The sequence below is a fragment of the Lissotriton vulgaris genome, chromosome 6, assembly GCF_964263255.1.
Source record: "Lissotriton vulgaris chromosome 6, aLisVul1.2, whole genome shotgun sequence".
NCBI classification, from domain to species: Eukaryota; Metazoa; Chordata; class Amphibia; order Caudata; family Salamandridae; genus Lissotriton; species Lissotriton vulgaris.
In genome coordinates, this window is record NC_141694.1 from 1,297,132,597 (window position 1) to 1,297,154,440 (window position 21,844).

Below are 21,844 nucleotides of genomic sequence, written 5' to 3' on the forward strand. Positions count from 1 at the left end.
CGTGGTCAGGCAGCCGCCCGCCGCCAGATTTTCCCAGCATCGTCCACCCCCCCACAACAACATGGCTGCCAATGTAGGTGCCGCCAGTTCCAGAGAAAGATTCTCCTCTGGGTAGCCAGGCTGGAGGCTCAAAGTAGTCAGACAAAAAGTCAAATAGAGGAGCGTGTAAAGATCCTGGTGGATCAACACTTAAAAGCCCGCCGGCTTTGAGATGGACCTGTTTGCCCCTTTTTCAATCCTTTTGTTGGTGGGTAGGAATTGGGTGATGGTTTTTTTTTTACATTACATTGAACGTGGGAATTTGGTTGGGGTTAGGGGAGGCGGGTAGGGACAGCTGTGGTGTAAGATTTATATATATTTTATTTTTGTATCATCTTTAGTTATATATTATATTATGTTAAAAATAAACGAGACACAAAGTTATGTTCAAAAGAAAACATTTGAAGTTCATTTGTGTTTCTTGGGGGGTTGGAGGGGGGAGTGTTTCACCAAATAATGTACGTTGTGCAACCTCGCAAGGTTTAATTTGGCCATGCAGGTCGGCGGACAGTGCTTTTTAATAAAAAAATATATTGCCCACATCTTTAACATGCAAACAGATAGATGCGGTAAACCTTCACCGAGTTATATTTGTAGTATTAGAAGAACGACCAGTCTGTCTTGCGTTATACCTCACTGCAAACTTATCTTACCTGTGATTGCTGATGAGATGATGATGATTTATGATGAAGTGTGGCACTGCAAGGGCTGCATTTGATTCCCAAGACAATGGCGAAGAATCTGTGGTTCAGAATCAGAACTTCTGTGATAGTAGTAGTAGACAGACCCTGCCAGTAGCATTTAGAGACAAAAAGAAAGAGGCAGTCATTTGCGTGACATACAATGTGGGGGTAGTATAAGTAAGTACAGTACATTGCATGGGTGACCCAATATTGCAACTGCTAAACTGAAACAAAACAATGGTTTTGGGGACTGGAAACTAAGTGCAAGAGAAGATAAGAAGTTCAACTGTACTTGTAGTACTCACGGCAACGTCAAACTTTTCTAAATCATAATGCTTTAAACTTAAACCCAAAAAATTACGCCAATTCATTAGATGCATTCGTTGTTTGATGTTAATGGTAAATTATTTGGCGTTATACACAGAGCTTGAGTTGGGAAGCCGCAGAAGATCCTGGCCATGCCTTGTTGACATTTCACTATTGTTGCTTTCACCACATCTGCCCCAGCAAGCGCGTGATCAAATTGTTGGTGTATATTTAATGTAAGAAACATCACACCTCAATGTAACCATGCAGCCCGGGGGAAGAGGGTTAGGGTTTGTTGAATGGATGGGTATGGGGGTTTTGGGAAAGGTTTGAGAAAGAAAAACAGTACGCATGGAGATTGGAGACAACAAAAGCAAAACAATGAAGACGATGATTTATGATGTTGATCCGCTAGCCAATGAATGTAAGCAATGAACGTAAGAAAAGGACACGCTGAATATCATTCTTGGTTTCCCGCAATCCAATTGCTTGATGATGAGGATTTGTGGTAAGGGTGAGAGTTGATGCTCATACTATAAAGCAGTTAGTGAAAAACGTCCAGCCTGAAAAAGAAAAGGCAAATACAAAAGAATGTGAATGACCTAAACAAATTGTAATACAGTGAAGATAAAAAAAATAATACAAGAGGAGTAGTCGTATGAGAGGACTTTCAGACTGAGGCGGCTTGGATACAATATGTATAAGTCTTCTAGTTGCACATCATTATTAATCTAGAAGTACAAAAAAAGACAGGAGCCAGCACACAACAACAGGCCCACGACGACACAGGTTCGCCCGTTATACAAACTGCATTTCCCTAAAAATTTCACAGAGCCACAGAAAGGTGAATGAAATTGAAAAAGCAACCTAGCATTTACAAAATTAATCAACAAAATCAATGCGTCATTCTCAGTCATCAATCATACCACTATTGTACTCTACCACAGCACAGTGCACAAACATGTAGTAGCCTGGGTCTACTGTGCTGTGCCTCTTATTTGTGTTTATTTATTACCTTGTATTCCACTCCAAGAAACATCGTGCATCAATCAGCTCAGATCCAACTGCCTGACAGCAAAGATATGGTGGTCACCATCATTATCAGCAACTCAGTCTGTAGTGAGTGATTACGATAAATTAAGTCCTGACTGCATCTGTAGTAGTAGGAACACAAGTGCGTAAATAATTTCTATTATTAGTAAATAACATGGAAAAATTGGCTATCACGTGAGTCTGAACTGAAGTTACTAGTATACTTCAACTCCATGCACATTTGCTCAGAGTCAGCAAAAAAATACATCCAATGCAATGCATGGCATCATTCATTTTTTAATATACCTGTTTTGCTCTTCTCTTTCACTGTCAGATGATTGATCACAGATGCTGCCGAGCCTTTGTAATGCGAGTCACAACAAGTTGACTTCAGTTGTGGATGCCTGCTCAAGTTTCTTTTGACACAGAAGAGTCGTCTATGAATGCCTGCAGACAGAGGTGGTAGCCTTAAGAGTAAGACTCAGCAAGGCAGTTATTATGAGTTGCAGATTTCAAATGAAATAGAGGATGGCTGTAGTCATGTACGGTTCACTTGTTATGGAGGGACTGTTAGAGGCTACATTATTGTTATTGTACTATACTCCATCTACAACATCAAATGTATGGCTGCCAAGATGGAATTGTATTGACTTGAGTGGGAGTCAAGAAGATGGAGCAAGACTCTGAGGAGTGCAGTCAACATGGAACATAAATGCACAGGCGTGCAACTCCAGGAGGTAAATAAAAAAGATACAGCAAAAATAAATGCACAGGGGTGCAACTCCAGTAGGTACATTAAAAGAATGAGTGGTGGGGATGGATTTGGTTGAGCTTTTTATTTTAAGATTAGCAGTTTTGCACCAGAAAGTCATTTTTAATAAGAAAATAAATAACACAAATAAAAGAAGGGAGAAAGTAACAATTTAAAAGCCTATTGGTCAGGGAAGAGGTGCTCGTCCTCAAACTCTGTGGGTCCGGACAGCAGTAGGTCATGTAACCCAGCAGTGATGATATCTTCGGGCTCGCTTTCTTCATCCTGCTCGGATTCACGTACAGTATAGTCTGGTTGTATGAAGTGTTGATTCATTTTTATCATTGTCAGCCTCTCTACGCTTTTGGGGGAGAGACTGGTCCTTTTCGATGTCACAATGGCACCAGCAGCACTGAAAACCCGCTCAGAGGCGACCCTGGCTACAGGACAAGCCAAATACTTTATCGCCAGCCTGCTCAGCACTGGCCACTGTCTCCTTCTTTCATACCAATAGACCAATGGGCTTTGCTCCATGAACACCTCTGTTGTGTCATCCAGATAGGCCTGAACCATCCGCTCAGTGTTCATTGGTGCTCGGCTTTGCTGCTCCTCTTTCCCCTTTGCAACAGCAACGGACTTACCCATCCCCTTCTGTAAAAAAAAAGCAGTTATGCTTTTGGTTGTGTCTGCTGAATCAGATTGTGTAGATGCTGCTTTTGGTACTGTTGGTGCCTGCTGGGAAGCGGACGCACTGCTCTCATGCTCTGATGAACTTGCCTCAGGAGGATGGCCTGGAGTACTTTGACTGTCCTGGGCTGGCACTGGCAGGCCTTTAAGTAACAGCCGTTCAGTTTCTAAATCATTAGCTTCCACAGCTATGGAAGTTTTGTAATTGGCAACATCCCCATCTGAAAAAGGAATGACTGCGATTGTTGCAGTTATGTAATTTGGATCTGACACAATCATTTTAAGCCTTGCATTTCCAGATAAGCGGTTGGCTAAGGCCTTGGCCAAGGTATATGCATTAACTTTTTCTTCGTCACCTTCGTATGTTTCACAGACCTCCTTCAGCTGTTGCTCGAGCATGTACAACAAGGGGATGGCTTGGCCCATAGTACAGTCCTCCCTGCTAACTGCACGTGTGAAGACCTCAAAAGGTTGTAGCATCTCTGTCAAGCATTTAATGATGTCTCACTGCCACATCTCAACGGTCAGGGTTTTAAGATTAACAGTAGGATCCACTAATCTTCTTGACATTACATAAGCATTCAGTGGTATGTACTGCTCAAAGAGACGCTCAAGCATGAAATAAGTAGAGTTCCAACGTGTTGGGACCTCCTGGATCAGTGCTTTGACTGGCAAATTATGCTCCCGCTGAATGACGCGTAGCAGCTTCCGCGCTTTAAAAGAATGGTTAAAATGCGTGCATATTCTTCTGCAGATGGTCAGTATGTTGCTGACTTTGGCTTCAGTTTTCAGAAAGTCTTGCACGACTAAGTTAATGCAGTGTGCCAAACAGGGTACCCTGAAATACTGTCCATCTCTCATTGCCTTCACTACATTACTGCCATTGTCGGTGGCAACAAAACCAATCTTAAGGCATCTTGGTTTCAGCCATTCAAAGACCTTGCTGTTAAAGTCAGACAAAATGTTTTCAGCAGTATGATTTTTCTCCATACCAAACATGGCTACAGTTGCATGTCTGCGAGTATCATTGAAAATCCCAGCAACGTCAAGAAGGCCTGAAGTTAACTTGTCTTTCACACCTGCAAAAGAGATCCAGTGTGCGGTGATGCACATGTAATCTGATGTGGCTTCGCGACTGCTCCACATGTCTGTTGCCAGGTGGATACAATGGACAACACTCTGTTGTAAGGCTTTCCCAATCAATTCCAGCACGTCGTGGTGTAGTGCTGGAATAGCAACTCTTGCAAAATAGTAGCGACTGGGAACGTCCCATTTTGGGGCGAGTGTTGCCACTAATTCCCGAAATCCCACTGCCCCAACAAATGAAAATGGGAGAAGGTCGAGTGCCAACATTTTTGCAAGTTTCGCATTGTACAAACGTGCTATTGGGTGGTTCCGCTCGTACTTTCCCTCCTGCCTAAACATGCCAGTAATGGTAAGCTGCTTGGTAATTCTTTCTGTTCTGCTAGACGGACCACCTTTCAACGCAGACTTTGCACTCCTTGGTGTCTCCGGCTGACTCTGGAGCCACTGAGAAGTTGCTGATGCTGAGGATTTGGACTGCACCACTCCAGTGCTGGCGACAGGGCTCATTTGTGTACCACTCCCAGATAGAAGGTCATCGTCTCCCTCTTCTTCCATGAGTGGACCTTGTAGTACTGTATCCCCACCAACACCAGTGCTTACATTTTTTAAGCTTGCAAGGTGGTTCTCCCATTGAATTGCGTGTGTTTTTTTCATATGGGTCGTTGGGCCTCCAGTACCATAGTTTGTACCAATCTTACCACGACTAACATTGGTATGACAAATGGTGCATATAGCAATGTTCTCCTGATGTGGGTGAACCGTAAAAAAATCCCAGACTGGGGAGCTAAACTTTTGTCTCCTGCCATAGGAAGAGGAGGACCCACTTCCAATGCCGGATGAACTGGAGGATTTTTGTTGAATTTCCCTATGTGACAGCTCAGTACTAGTACTGCCACTACCTCCTTCTGTTGAGGTGGCGCTTGCGCTGGGTGTCGCACGCTGCCGGGCCTTCGCTGATGAAAAAATGGGAGCTGGTGTTACTTTGGGTGCTGAGTGTGTAGGAGTTACACGTGCTACCTGCTCATCACGAATCACAGCCCTTCTGGATAGGGTGAAAATGCTGGTCTCTACATCCTCTGCACCAGGAATAACGCTTGTGATGATGACATTGTCAGTGTCAGACCCGTCTTTATCACCATCAGTATCCTGCTCACCTACATCGGACTCCATAAGTTCAATCCTTGACGGATCCTTCCTTTTTCCCAGCATGGTCTTAGGATGTCTCTCCTTTGAATGCTCAGTTACTCGTGGTGGACGCCATTCCTTATCAAGGTCATCTGAAGGGATGCTATGCGAAGAACTCGATACACTGCTACTAACCCTCCTTTCCTTTCGTAAATTTAAAGACAGTAGATCACCTCCAGAAGTGGCTTCCTCTTCTTCTTGCTCAGAATGAGGCTCTACTTCCTGAACTGCCCCGACATCGGGAGGAACAACTTCTACTATTGCGTGCGGAGACGGGGGTTGTTGTTCTTGAGGAAGTACTATAGCGTGCTGTGGTTCTTCAACAACTACTATTGTGGGATTTGGTTGTTGTTGTTGAACAACTATTGCGGGCGGTGGTTGTGGTTTTTCAACAACTATTGCGGGAAGTGGTTGTGGTTGTTGAACATCTACTGCTGGCGGCGGTTGTTGATCACTTTCATCTTGCGTGGATTGTGTACTACTTTGAGACAGCGATAAGTTAAGTTCAGGCTCAGTATCACTGCTTTGTAACACTAGGCTGGCTACCTCTTCGACCCTCATGTGCTTGGCCCTGGGTTGGTGGCTTGCCCCCGCTAATGCGGATGTGCTGGCCCCAGCTTGCACCACGGACACCGCTGCTGCAGGCGTACGTTTTGGGGGCCCAAAAAAGGTTTGGGGGTCCATACCAGCATTAAGTGACACTTCCTTCTTCTGTACCTTCTTCTCAGCAACTTTCTTGGTGGTGGAGGACCTGGTACCTGCTTTCTTAGGGCCCATCTTCTTCTGATGTCAGCACACAGCAGCACTCAGTAGCACAAATTGCAGAGATGTGTGGTCAGATGAGTCACACACCGCAGGTGGCGTACAACTGAAGGACGTCCGTCTGAGAGTTGAACGGGCGATGGATGAAAACAACCAGCACCTCCTCAGTCTTTTTCTGTGCACCTACAAGCAAAGAAGACAGAACAACATCAGTCAAACAAGCAGTAAGCCAACACATGAACAATTCAAAGACACACAGGCCAATGTATAAAACACAAAAAAGAAGACTAATACTACGAGCACCACAGCTCCCAGCCACATGAAGTCCAGAAAGAACCAATAATAAAGTCAAGCAGGCCTATCATATACCAATATGGACAGAAAAAGGAGGATGCCTGCTACACATGACAGGTTAATGCAATGAAAATTAAAATACCCCATGGGTAAGAGTTTGGAAAACTTCACTGCAAAAACACATACAAGGCATAAAATTATTACACACACAAAAAAGTTACCTACCCCCCTGCCCAGACAACAAACTTGGGAATGCAATGGCATACACACATGCCCTAATGATGGTAATTAAATAGACCAAATAGAAACAGCTACATAAAGCATCCCCGCTAACTACCACCTCTGGGACTCTGGCCTACTATCAGATCAGACCAAAAGCAGGGAGGCCAATGAGAAATGCACAAAGGAAGTACCTACAAAATGGCCGCCACCACATGGCCTGTCCAGGAAGACAAAACTACAACCAAATAACACATAAATGAGGACTTTTTGTAGCACAAGGAACACATTAAACATTTTCGAGGAACTTTTATGCAACTCGGGACATATTGTTCGCGAGATTGCAAAATCGGCGTGTTCGGCAGCGCGAATCGAATGAAACGTCGTTATCGCGTTCCCGAGCCAGTACATTGAGCGCGCGAACAAGACAAAAAAGGTAAGGTCGCGTTCTCACACAGTGCGACGTTACCAAAACTACCCGAGCTGTATTCCTAGGGTTACCTAATGGCAGGGAGTGCCATATTAGTTACACACAAGCAACCAAAAGCTGAAAGTACCACCATAAAAAAAAATGGGAAGCAATCCAAAGCCATACACGGTGTAATTAAAGATACACCACAAAAATAGTTGATTAACTTGAATGCACCTATGGCTGTGAGTAGTAGTACCTACAAAAGCCTTGGATGGCTATGGCAAAAGAACCAGGGAAGGACACAGAAAATGGCCGCCTCCATAGGGCCAGGACAGGGACACCAAAAAACAACATGGAAAAAGGATGCACCCAAAATGGCCTCCACCACATGGCATGGCCACCAACAACATGGCAAAATCAGTCACAAAGGAAGCATACACAAAATGGCCACCACCACATGGCCTGTCCACCAACAACAACATAGCAGAATCATCACAAAGGAAGTAAGTACACACAAAATGGCCCCCACCACTACATGAAAAGAAAGAGAAGACAGACAATAAATGCCTATGCCAAAGGGACAATGCTTAGCTTCACAAAATGGACACATCACCGCCCAAATTGGTCACCCCAACCATGAACAAGAAATCATTACATAGAGGACAGAAAGGAACTGGAAGTGGTCCATGCTCCAGGAAGACAAAACTACAACCAAATAACACATAAATGAGGACTTTTTGTAGCACAAGGAACACATTAAACATTTTCGAGGAACTTTTATGCAACTCGGGACATATTGTTCGCGAGATTGCAAAATCGGCGTGTTCGGCAGCGCGAATCGAATGAAGCGTCGTTATCGCGTTCCCGAGCCAGTACATTGAGTGCGCGAACAAGACAAAAAAGGTAAGGTCGCGTTCTCACACAGTGCGACGTTACCAAAACTACCCGAGCTGTATTCCTAGGGTTACCTAATGGCAGGGAGTGCCATATTAGTTACACACAAGCAACCAAAAGCTGAAAGTACCACCATAAAAAAAAATGTGAAGCAATCCAAAGCCATACACGGTGTAATTAAAGATACACCACAAAAATAGTTGATTAACTTGAATGCACCTATGGCTGTGAGTAGTAGTACCTACAAAAGCCTTGGATGGCTATGGCAAAAGAACCAGGGAAGGACACAGAAAATGGCCGCCTCCATAGGGCCAGGACAGGGACACCAAAAAACAACATGGAAAAAGGATGCACCCAAAATGGCCTCCACCACATGGCATGGCCACCAACAACATGGCAAAATCAGTCACAAAGGAAGCATACACAAAATGGCCGCCACCACATGGCTTGTCCACCAACAACAACATAGCAGAATCATCACAAAGGAAGTAAGTACACACAAAATGGCCCCCACCACTACATGAAAAGAAAGAGAAGACAGACAATAAATGCCTATGCCAAAGGGACAATGCTTAGCTTCACAAAATGGACACACCACCGCCCAAATTGGTCACCCCAACCATAAACAAGAAATCATTACATAGAGGACAGAAAGGAACTGGAAGTGGTCCATGCTCCAGGAAGACAAAACTACAACCAAATAACACATAAATGAGGACTTTTTGTAGCACAAGGAACACATTAAATATTTTCGAGGAACTTTTATGCAACTCAGGACATATTGTTCGCGAAATTGAAAAATCGGCGTGTTCGGCAGCGCGATTCGAATGAAACGTCGTTATCGCGTTCCCGAGCCAGTACATTGAGCGCGCGAACAAGACAAAAAAGGTAAGGTCGCGTTCTCACACAGTGCCACGTTACCAAAACTACCCAAGCTGTATTCCTAGGGTTACCTAATGGCAGAAATTGACAGACACCCAAAACCTGACATACCCCACACATAAACATAAGATTTTCTAAATCAAACCAGTCCATCCATGATTTTCTAATTAGAGGTACACCAGAAAAACAGTTGATTAACTTTCATGACCCTATGACTAGTACCTCTGGCCTACTGGCAGAGTAGGCCACAAGTTTGGAGGCCTGTGGCAAGAGCAAAGTGGCTGGGAAACATAAAATGGCCGCCAACAACACATGGCCAGGCCAACCACAGAAAGCTATTACAATGAACTCAAACATGCCTACACACTAATTACATGGAGTACTAGGGTCAGCTATTGGCTTAAAAAAAATAAAAAACATTTAAATTACACAAACAGAAATTCCACAGCAGACATTGCTATTGCACAATGATGACCATAATCCAATGCCAGCCATGATGTTTGTTTACAAACTTGAATAAAAATTATTTTAAAAACAGAATTATGATTTTACCCATGGGTACCTCTCTATGTAGCCTGGATGAAATTTAAAAAGAAATACAAGTTGGGACCTCATAAAAGTACAGGCACCCATCAATAATTTAAATCAAGGAATGAATACTGTAGTTAAAAAATTTAAAATCAAACAAACACAAGTCTACAACATCATACTCACTCATACATTACTGAAACTTACTTCAAAAAGAGAATTCAAAATCCAAAAGTCCTCAGTAAAATCCAAAAAAAAGCAGTAATGCAGCCAACACACACAGAAAGTGATCCTGCCAGCTCAAAATCCAAATGAAAGTGACCACCTCATGGACAAAGCACTGGGAGGAGCCTGGTGGACAGGAACAGGAAGTTGTAAACTCCAGAGCCCTTCCTCCTTAATATTCAAAAATAGAGTAGAAACAGAAAGAGGACTCCTTCCCCCCAAAAAATACAGCCAAAGGTACAACTTTGAGGGGTTTCTCACTTTTTTGCTAACCAAAATGGTAATTTATTATTATGGTTTAACTTTTAACATGCTCGCGAGTTATTCTGTGCAAGATTGCAGGTTCTGCGTGTTTGGCAACTCGATCTTACCAACAAACATCCTCGCGCGTCCTTATGGCTTTATCACGCATCCAATGACGTTATCGCGTTCGCACAGTCGCACGGGAGGGTTTACAAACATGGTGGCAGACGCGACCGGGAAAAAGCGAACGCAGAACCAAGGTAAGCCATTGCCGCGCACGCGATAATGTTATTCAGCGCGCAACAACTACGCTATGCACCGGATAGCGGAGTAATCGACAGCTACGCGTACTCCGCGGAACGCGGAGTTGCCAAAACTCCGCAAACTCCGCGAACGGAGCGTAGTTCTTCGCCCAGGGTTATTAGAGATCTTCCTGGAAGGGCTATTTAATTATAGAGACCCTGGAAGTGGTTAACCCAGTCCTGTGAGGTAATGGCATTGTCTATCTGGGGGCCCTGATGTGCTTGAAGAAATGGGGCATTGATGGCCTTCCAAAAGGTGGTATTGTCTTTTAGCTCAGAAGCTACATGCAGGGCTGACCATGCCTGCGATTTAAGCTCTTTCTTCCTATTTGTTAAAGCAATACGGTATGTACATCTTGCTAACTGGATGTTTAGTCTGGATTGCGGGGAAGAATGAAGAACTTTTTTCAGGGTAGCAAGTGCCTTGGTACAGTTGCCATCAAACCATCCCTGAGACCCCTTAGGAAGATTACGTGGTGTTCTAGTCAACAGTTTATAGTTGAGCAAATTTTTGTAAATGATCCAACAATGGCATGGGAGCCCTCTTCAGGTGAAAGGCAGATTTTAATATCCTCATACGCATTTTTAACAAGTTTTTCTTGGAAGTTCGTGGGTGTCACCTTTTCCCATTTGATGCTAAATCCATTTATTGCAGGAAGAATTGGATTTAAGTCATATTTGACATAATCTTTGCAGCTTAAGTCACCATCCTTAAGGTTGAATGTTACAGAAATAGGATAGTGCTCACTAAATCCAGTAACAATAGTCTCCCATTTAGTCACCATGCCAGCATAGCGCGTCGGAAAAAGAATAAAATCAATGATTGAATTTGCCCCCCTCCCATTGAAAGTTGGTCTAAATACTTTAGGAGGGCTGAAAAGTTGGGCTGATATGTTGTTAAACATATCCCCTAGCTTGGTGTGGGTAAAGTGACTCATGGCCCCCTCATTATCTTCATCCATACCACACACACCCAGTGTACCTCGGGGGCATGGTGAACAGTTAAAGTCCCCAACCCACAACAGAACCATGTCTCCTGACATACGTTCTTCAATTTTGATCAGGTCCTTTATGAGATTATTAATGACATGCTTTCTTTGTGCGGGAGGGATATTTTTATAAAAATGTACTAACACCAGATATTGCAAATGACCCCAAGATGTAATTAAAATTTGGTAGTAATTATTATCAGTGGAAAGGTTAGCTTTGGAGGGGCCAATGGTAATTGACATATACGTACATAGTCCGCCCTTGTGTCTTCCACTTTGACTAGGTGTGGCCGGGGTGAAAAAGGTTTTATAACCCACCAAGTGTAGTTCTTTATTAGCCCATGTTTCTTGCAGGCATATTATGCCAAGGGTCAAGGTCAGTGATTGCCAGATTGGATCATTGATTTTAGAGGACAGGCCTGCCACATTCCAGGTTATAACACTTCTAGGGAATACAGATTCCAAAGAAGTGTTAGTTTCAGTTGGTGGCAAGGGAGTACGTTTATCGGTACCTGCTGATGGCACAGGGCAGATGTACTGTCTGCGGTCTGATGGAGTTTCTATGGAGTCGCTTGCAGTTGGGTGGGATACATGCCACTTAACCCTCTCCCGGAGACATATGTATTAAAAAGGAAGCTTTGGGCCTGACAAGAGGGTTATCTTGCCAGGTCGACGTAGCAGTTTACAAAACTGCATACACAGGCTCTGCAATGGCCTGAGACATGTTTAAAGGGCTACTGAAGGGGGTGGCACAATCTGTGCTCTATGCATACAAGTAGCATTTAATTTAAAGGTTCGGGCTGTTGTAGCGCACTTTCCTAGGGAATTATAAGTAAAATATGCCAATTGTGCATAAGCCAATGTTACCATGATTTAGAGAGAGATGACATGCACTTTAGCACTGATTAGCAGTGTTAAAGTTACCAGAGTCCTAAAGCCAACAAAAAAGAATTCAGCAAAAAGAGGGGAGGAAGGCAAAAAGTGTGGGGTTACCCTGCAGAAAGAGTCAGGTCCAACACTGATCTATATTTTACTGGTTATTGATTTACTGTCCATGCATTAAACTCATTATTAAAAATCCAATTTAACATGTATCTCCTCTCTTCAGAGGTGTACAACTCAGAATCAAGTGGTAATACTGTGGCATGAGGTTTTGTATTTACCAGGTGTTATAGTACCAAAACAAAAGATAGCAGGACTCGTAATAATAAGGCCTTATTGTCATTGAGACTGGAATCGAAATGTTATGTAGAAAGAATAGCGTGACAAAAATATTGAGAACCAAAGTTTCGAGAAGCTAGGTGCAAATAGGTAAGAATAGATGTATTATCCTTAACTCCACATACGCCTTCCTTGAAGATATTTATATTGTCATGGTACATATATGTGGAGTTATATATAGTAAAACTTTGCTTACCTATAGAAACTTACCTTCACAATGTTTTTGTCCTCGATATTCTTGACACAATACTTTGTGCCACTATGTTTTTGTTTCCGATATTCTATCCAAACACGTAACATTGCATTTCGTTTCTGCTGCTGGATGAGGTTACATGTCTCTGATTTGAAAGCCAGAAAATTGCTCAAAATGTATGCATTTTCCCTGTCTTCTATATGCTAGCCTCTTCACCGAGGCTGGTGGCTCAGTGGACTAATGCTAAACACTGCAGGGGCCTGTGTTTGACCTCATGGTCACAGGTTCAAGTCGCAGAGGGTCCACTCAACCTTTCATCCATCTGAGGTCGATAAAATGAGTACCATTGAGTTGGGTAACAATAAACATCTGTTATTCAGTGCCAAGATATCCAAGGGTGAATGTGCGCTTTACAAATAGGCATATTATGTTATAAGATGAATAAATACTTGTCAGTGATCTATCTTGGTGCTGTGTCAGGCTAAAATCACGTTTCATATGAGAAATCTGGGGCAGTTTTAGATTTTCTTACAGTTCTCCTCCCTGGTGCTGCCATGAGGTTTTTTTAGGGTTCGTATAGTATTTTTCTACTTTCACTGATTTATCTTATCTAGGCAGTGATTATTAGAGACATTCTTTTATTCCATTTAAACCATAATTAACCCCTATTTCGAAGAAAATTGTTTTGGGATAGTCTTTATAAGACGTATGTTTTGTATGTTTTGCTGCATATCTTCAAGAGTTTTGTGTGCATAGGTTCAGCTAATGATGGCAGCCTGAGCAGTTTTGTTTCTAACTCCACTGTTAGTTTAGACTGCTGGCTGGTGGCCCTGCTAATCACAAAGTTATTATGTATGATTTATGGCTTATTTTTTCACATGCACGTGTGGTTTTCTGTGGCATTTTTGTAAAAGCTGTACATTTCAAAGTTCTTCATGATTTTCCTGCTGTCCTCTACCTCACCAAATGAAAGTAATTTGGGAATGCATATCAATTACAAAGTGAAGTTTGTTTCCCAAGTCAATGTTGTGCCAGGGAGTGAGAATGTGTACTATAACCCTCGCTTCTCAGAAAAATGATCTTGCTTTTTGACACTGACCACAGTATCTCATCATTGCATGCTTCAAATACTGTAAAATTGTCTTCTGTGGTTCTTCAAGAAACTAATTACCAGGTTCTGAAGACTTCAGAACCAAACAGCTAGAATGTGCTTTAACATTCTTAACAGACACAAAAAACATGCTCGTTGATAACTCCACTGATTTCTGGCTGACACGAAGATCAAATTTAAGGTCTTGTAAACTGTCCTCAAGCAGACCCTTCCACATATTGGTGGAAGCTGACACCTCATTTTAGCTCCACCAGAGTCTTTCATTAAGATCTGCTCTTTTGATCAAAAGAGGGTCCCTCAAAAAGATAAAATGTAATAGCAGATCTCCAGGTGTGCACAGTTTTAGAGTCTATTTACTATAAGGTAGACTATAGGGCCATAACCCCTTCTCTAAAACTGATTCCAAACACAAAGTTCAGGAAACTCCTGAAGACTGAACTATTGAGTATGACCATCAACTGAGATTGACATGGAGCCCGGGTAGTGCTGATGAAAATCAGCCCCTGGTTCACACCCTGATCTATTGGATACTCACCTCCCCATCACATCATCAAGCTGTATTATCTTATCTTGCAGAGGTGCAAGGTTACTCTGAAGTTACTGAAAGGCTAAATTCAGCAATATTGTAAACTCCAAACCAATAAATAATCAGTTATGATTAAGGGCCCCATGCATCAACGAATATACCGGTCGCAAATGGGCAGATTCTCAGACTCTGCCCCTTTGAGACCGGTATTTTTGCATTTGGTATGCATCCTCCCAAAAGCAAAAATTGCAATTTAAGTAATCTCTGAATTTGAGATTACTTAAATGCAATGCATTATTGAAAAAAATTGTGATTTCGCAAATAAGAATCGTAAATTACTGTCAACTTCATATTGATGGCAATTTACGAAAACTTTGAAAAATGCACTAAAAGTTCCATGTTACAAACACATGCTCTTGGGGCATGTGTGTGCGCAACAGGTGGTAACATAGAAATGTCAGGGGTGCAACAGGGTGTCCTTTTGGCACCCTTGCACCCTTGAAATTGCATGCGCAATTTGCCAGTACCAATTGGGTACTTGCAAATTGCGCATGCAATTCCCATTCATTCCTATGGTCCTCTTGGCTCATAGGAATAAATGGGAAGCCATTCCTTAATTGCGACTCGCAATTTGCGAGTCGGAATTAAGGAATTGCGATTTCAACATGCATAGGCAATTGTTTGCTATTCCTTAATAATCGCAATTAAGGTATCGGAATTGCCTATTTTGATGTATGTGCACCCAAGTGCATAAAGGGCAAGATGAAATGGGGTGAGTCAGATTTAAGGAAAACAGGATGTGAACATATGTACTTTAAGACTGCCAAGGACAATAGATTCAGTGGTGTACAATACAAAGACATGACAGCAGAAGTGATGCTGTTCAACAAATTAAATGATTGCAGACTTTAATCAGACTGAACTAAGCATAAAAACAATAAGGGTTACTTATTTCCATACAATGTAATCTTCTTGCACCATGACACACCTTGCAACCAAGTCTACTAGTTAATCAGAAAGAAAATCAGATTTTAAAAGTGGTGCACAACAGTGAGAATCTGCTTTCTCACCAAGACCCATGATAAAGTAGTATGGAACATACATTGGAAAAGTCGGTAGCTGTTATAATAATATATCATCTTCTGTATTATGTCATTCTATTAGCATCCATACAGTGCATACTTACTATTTACATGGGCACCTAGTGTTTTAAGGAGCTTCATTCCCCTTTTTACATAGCACTGGATTGCTCTTCGGCCACAGACATTCTGACTGTTTTTTAACATACTTGTTGGGGGTGAGGTTTTTGCCTAGGCTAGATGACAATGTTAATTTCTGTTATGTTTTTTTTTTGTTTGAATATATTTTATTGAGAATATAACAGTGAAATATCACACATAGTAACCATTCAAGCGAGACAGTAGGAGATATCCTCATACAAGGCATTGCATTAAGCGCGTATAACAGTAATACTATACAGTGCATTCGTCTCATGCCATGGGTATCAGTGCTGGAAGGAACGAGTCACAAGAATCACACAATAATTCCTCATTTTTGCAATGTGAGCTCATGATTGTCATCTTAACTGAGTGATGTGTCAATTTTAGCGAGGTTGATACATCCGTCATATCTAATTAATTACAGTTATTGCATAGCTATACCCCATTGTGTGATGCGTGGGCGTGTCCGGTGGTATATCAGAGCAGTAAATACATTTCCAGCTATAATGGGAACGTGGCACGGTGGTGTTACGTACATAGGCAGGCCTCTTGTGCCATCCACGCCGCGCTTCACATTATCTCTGCATATGGTTCCAGTGAATTCTTCGCATGGAGTGCCCCCGCAGCTTCCGGTGCGTGTGCTATCAGTCACTGACAATGCCGTCATGTGTCTATATCTTAGTCATTGGTCACCAGAGTAACTAAGGTGTCCAGATATCAATTCTCTGCTTAACGTCCAACTAGGGTAACTGGAAAGGGGGATCAGGATTCAGAACTGAACAAATAGGGGGGGGGGAATACATAGGAGGAAACTCGGGATAAGACTCCCTGCAATAATTAAGAACGAGTGAGTCAAAAAAGAAAAAAAAAGGGGGAGAGAAAGAGCGGGGGATACGCCAGTGGAACATGTCCAGTAGGGTATATAATCAGGTGTCATGTCTGTGTGTCTCAGTGCGGGTATAATCTTGTATCCGGATAGATTGAGGCCTAGTGATCAGGGAGGGCGGCCCCATCCGGGGCAGGGGTATGGTATGCTAGCGATACTTGACGGTGCTCTTGGAGGGAGGGTGTTTCGATTCGGTAAGGCAGTGGAAGACGGTCAATGGTTGCGTCGCGCGTGAGGCATGCCAATGTTTCCCTTTGTCCCATCATGCCCTCTAGGTGTCCGCCTTTATGGCATTGCTGTTACATTAATGTCACTAGGTGAGGGCGGTGTCTGAGAGGTGTCCTGGTTGGCGTATGCCTGGCAGAAAATTTGCAAGACATCCCCCCACAGTTGAGCTATCGGTATGGCCCTCAGGCCCACTGTTTCCTCCCTGCTCAGGGTCACCTCCTCCGCCACCGCCCAGTTGTTAAAAGAGGTATACCAGTGTCTGAGCTGTGGTGGATCTTTATTTTTCCAGCGTTTGGTGATTAGTCGCTTGGCGTGATAAGGCCTAAATCCCAGAAACTGGAGTGGACCTTGGTGTGTTTTGTCCTCTTGAATAACCCAAGCAGGCAGGCCTCCCATGTGGGCGGCAGTTCCGCCCCGGCCCCTTTTCTCAGCAGTGTCGCCACTGTGGTCCAATAAGTGTATAGCCTGGGACAAGCCCAGAGCATGTGGAGTATATCCGCACCCACCAGGGAGCAGCGTGGACACTCCGATGTACCGATGCCAAAATATTGGTTTATTCTATCCGGCGATAGATATGCTCTATGTGTAATGTAGAACTGGGAGTTACGCGGGATGTTGCTAGGTCCCTCCAAAATTCTCTCCCATTCTTTGTCTGACCAGTCCCTGCCTCTATCTGCTGCCCATTTGTCTCTTAATGATTGGAGGGTACAAACGGTGTGTGGTAACAATCCCTGTGTTAGCCAGTGTACCACATGTGCTCCACCTGCCATGACGTGCAAGTACTGTATTAGGAGGTGTGTCTGCGGTTCTTCAGACATGTCTCCCCAGGCTGCCGTATATGTGTGTACTATGGATGCATGTAACAAAAACTGCCCCGCTGGTACACCTGTGTCCGCCCGTAGCCTATCAACCGGAAGCAGGGCACCATCTGCGTACAGATCAGCCATCGTTTCTATCCCGGCTTGTTCCCAGTGTTCTATTGTGGATGCCGAGATGGTCCCTCTATTATTGGGGGTTCTCAGTAGCGGTAGGGCAGGGGCATAGGGTGTCACCGCTCGCGTGAGCTCAAGCATCCCCTACAGCATCGATACGCCGCGCTAAATGCAGCTGCGCCAGGCAAGGCACCCTGGTCAAGGGGTGGAATAATGTGAGAGCCTGGATGTGTGTCAGGGCTGGGGCATTCGAGGACTTATCCCCAGGTTTCTACCGGCTAGCCAACCGACCACCCACTGCAGCTACGCGGCTAGGTAGTAGAGTTCCTTATTAGGGACCGCCAAGCCCCCTGCCCTTGTAGGGGCATAGAGCTTCCGCAGTGCCACCCTGGGCCGTCCTGTGTTCCAGATGAGTGACCTGACCATAGTTTCCAGCGCCCGGAAAATGCGATTGGGGACATAAACCGGCATGTTGGAATAGTAATATAGGTGTCGAGGTAACACAATCATCTTAGTCAGGGTTACCAGACTTGGGTCAGTCAGGAAGACTGATTGCACAAACTCCTGAGGCGGAAGCCGGGAGGTTAGAATTCCAGTAGCAGAACAATTGTTACTTTCTTTTTAAGCACTGCACTTTAAAACGAATAGCGCTTTTTAAATATTGGCATTATTGCATTTTATCGTGTTTTGGTGTAAAATTTATGTGTAAATTGCCCCCGACGACCGCAGTGAGCTGCTTCTCCCTGTAGAATCAATTGCATGATACGAAGCCATTCTCAGGGCTCCCGGTCTCTTTTGCAATCCCCCTCGAGGCGCAGAACTACGGGCGCCATCTTGGAACGGGGCCTGGACAGCGCTCTAGTGGCTGGGCGATTGGGCCCACTCGCTATAAAATGAAGCCCTCTTTCCGTCCGCGCAGCCTCTGGCGCGCCCGCTGCGCCCGTCCGGGCCAGGCCAGGCACAGGGCCACCCACTATGCCCATTTTACTGAATCAGCGGATCAAATATTCACGAGACCACCTTCTACAATACAGCACGGCTGCCTCCCCCCTCATCCCACCACCTTCGCTTCAGGGTGAGTCTATATGGAAAGCCAATCGCCATATACCAAAATTTGTCAGCCTGGCTCTGATTAACTGTAGATCTGCATCCAAACATTCCATAGAGATCCACTTGCTGATCCAAGATATTAAGCTAGACATACTTTTCCTCACGGAAACTTGGTTGACGTCTCATTCCGAGGCAGATATTGTCAACATGTTACCCCACGGCTATCTAATGCAGTACCAGAACAGAACGAAGGGAAAAGGAGGTGGTTTAGCGATCGTGTACAGAAACACCCTAACATGCAGGATACAAGCGGGAGGAATTGAGGATTGCGAAAGCGTCCACTTTTCCTTCCAAATAACTCCTAAGAAATCCCTCTTGGGTATTCCTATATACTGGCCGCCCGGCAGTCTAGGAAATTTTGTCGGATCATTGTTAAAGTCCACAATCTCCTCCTGTACCTCGACTTCCAATTTCATCCTACTAGGAGATTTAAATCTCCATTTCGAGGACAGCACAGACAAAATTGCAGGTGACCTCATTTCAGAATTAAAGGCATTCGACCTCTACTTAAAAAACTCAGAGGCAACGCATGCCAAGGGACACCTTTTAGACCCTGTTTTCGTCAACTTCCCTAAAATAGAAATTTTAACTTCACTCCCTATTCCATGGTCTGATCAGTCCCTCATCCCATTCACATGGCAAACCAATCTAGACACCCCCCAAGCTCAAATTTCCAGAGAGCAGGACAGATCTGGTCTAAACTCTCATTCGAGAACTGGACCCAGGAATTAATACACTCTGCCCCTCCCGCAGACCCTGACCCCGTGAAAGCAGACGAAAATTTTACTAGATGGCTCACCTCCACTCTGGATTTAGTCGCTCCTAAGAAAAATCTAAAGAAAAAAAGCAAAACCTTCAAATCTCCATGGTATTCCCAAGAATTGAGGAACCTAAGAAAAATCTGTAAAATCCAAGAGCGGAAATGGAGGAAAGAATGGGATCCCCTCAACAAAGAGGAATACAAAAAAACAATGAGGACCTATAAATCAGCCCGAAAATCAGCCCAAGCCGCCTTCTTTGAAGAAAAAATTAAATCTGCCTCTATCTCGTCCCGGGAGACCTATAAAATAGTCAAAGAGCTACTTAAAATTCCCAACCCCCCCTCAACTCAGGAACCCACAGTTGCTAGGTGCAACCAAGTAGCAACCTTCTTCCAGAATAAAATAACAAACACCTTACAAACCCTCCCACCAAAATCTGATAATAATCCCCCTGCTGCCTTGCTACCCTCAACAATTGGTCCGATTCTGGACAGTTTCAACCAGCTGTCCAATGAAGACTACCTGAAAGCTCTATCAGGCATGAAAAGTGGCTCACCAAATGATCCAGACCCTATTAACATCATCAAACAAGTCGGACCTACCATCTCGCATTTGGCCACTAACCTTATTAACGCTTCTCTTAGCCAAGGAGTGGTCCCCCCCAATTGGAAACACGCAATAGTTAAGGCTTTACAGAAAAAACCAGGACTTGACCCACTAGACCTTTCCAACCTTCGTCCAATTTCTCTTTTGCCCGGCATAAGTAAGATTGCAGAGAAGGCTGTCAATCAGCAATTGTCGGCTTTCTTTGAATCCAACAATCTCCTTCGCCCCTCACAAACAGGTTTCCGCCCAGGTCAGGGGACCGAGACCGCTCTTCTGAAAGTGGTCGAGGAAGCCAGATGCATCTTGGATTCAGGAGGATCGGCTCTACTGATCCTCCTGGATCTAAGCGCTGCATTTGACACAGTGGATCACAAGATCCTGATCCAGGGACTCCTTAACCTAGGAGTGAGAGACACGGCACTATGTTGGCTCACATCCTTTCTATAGGACAGAACCTTCCAGGCCTGTGAAGGGAGTGTGCAATCCAATTCTTTCCCCCTCCAGTGTGGGGTTCCTCAGGGCTCTTCATTGAGCCCTACATTATTTAACATATACATGGCCCCCCTGGAGGATGCGTTCACTCCCTTTGGGATTAAAGCTGTCACATATGCTGATGACACCCAAATGGTTGTTTCATTCTCCTTAGAAAGTGACAAACTTAGAAACCTCCATGACTGTCTTGAAGGAATCCATAACTGGATGTGTGACTCAAGGCTTAAACTAAATGGCTCTAACATTGAGCTCATGCTGTTGGGACACCAAACATCATCCCTCCCCATTGCTATGTGGCCATCTTGCGTAGGAACCCTTCCTCAACCCAAGACTGAACTCAAAAGTTTGGGTTTCTGGCTGGAACAAGACCTCTCTCTGAAAACGCAGGCCAAAAAAACGGCTGGTACCTGTGTGGGCCTACTCCACTCTGCCAGGAAGATTCTTCCATTACTCCCCACACAGTCACAAAAATTGCTTATTCAAGGTCTAATCTTATCCAGATTAGACTATAGCAACGCCCTTTTCTTGGCGGCCCCAGAATCCACTATTAATATTCTTCAGTGTACACAAAACGCTGCAGCAAGGCTTCTGACAGGCACCCCTCAGAGAGCATCAGCTAAACCTGCCCTAAAGGCTCTCCATTGGCTACCGATCCGTGAAAGGGTCAAATTCAAGGCCCTATGTACGACTCACAAAGCTTTGCAGGACCAAGGGCCCCCCATGCTTAAGACCATGCTCTACCCATATAAACCTAACAGGTCCCTGCGTTCCTCCCAAGGTAACCTGGCCACTGTCCACAGAGTCAAGAAGGCCCGCACTGGAGGACGACGCTTTTCGGTCACAGCAGCAACTCTATGGAATTCCTTGCCAACCCAGCTGCGCGCTGAACCTAACTACATGAAATACCGGAAGCTACTTAAGACCTACCTTTTCCCGCAATAACTTTGACTCCCCTTTCTACACCTCTGTTTTTTCAGTTGTTAATTGCAATCTCAGCGCTGGGACGCTCCCGGGCAGCCATGCGCTATATAAATCCCTT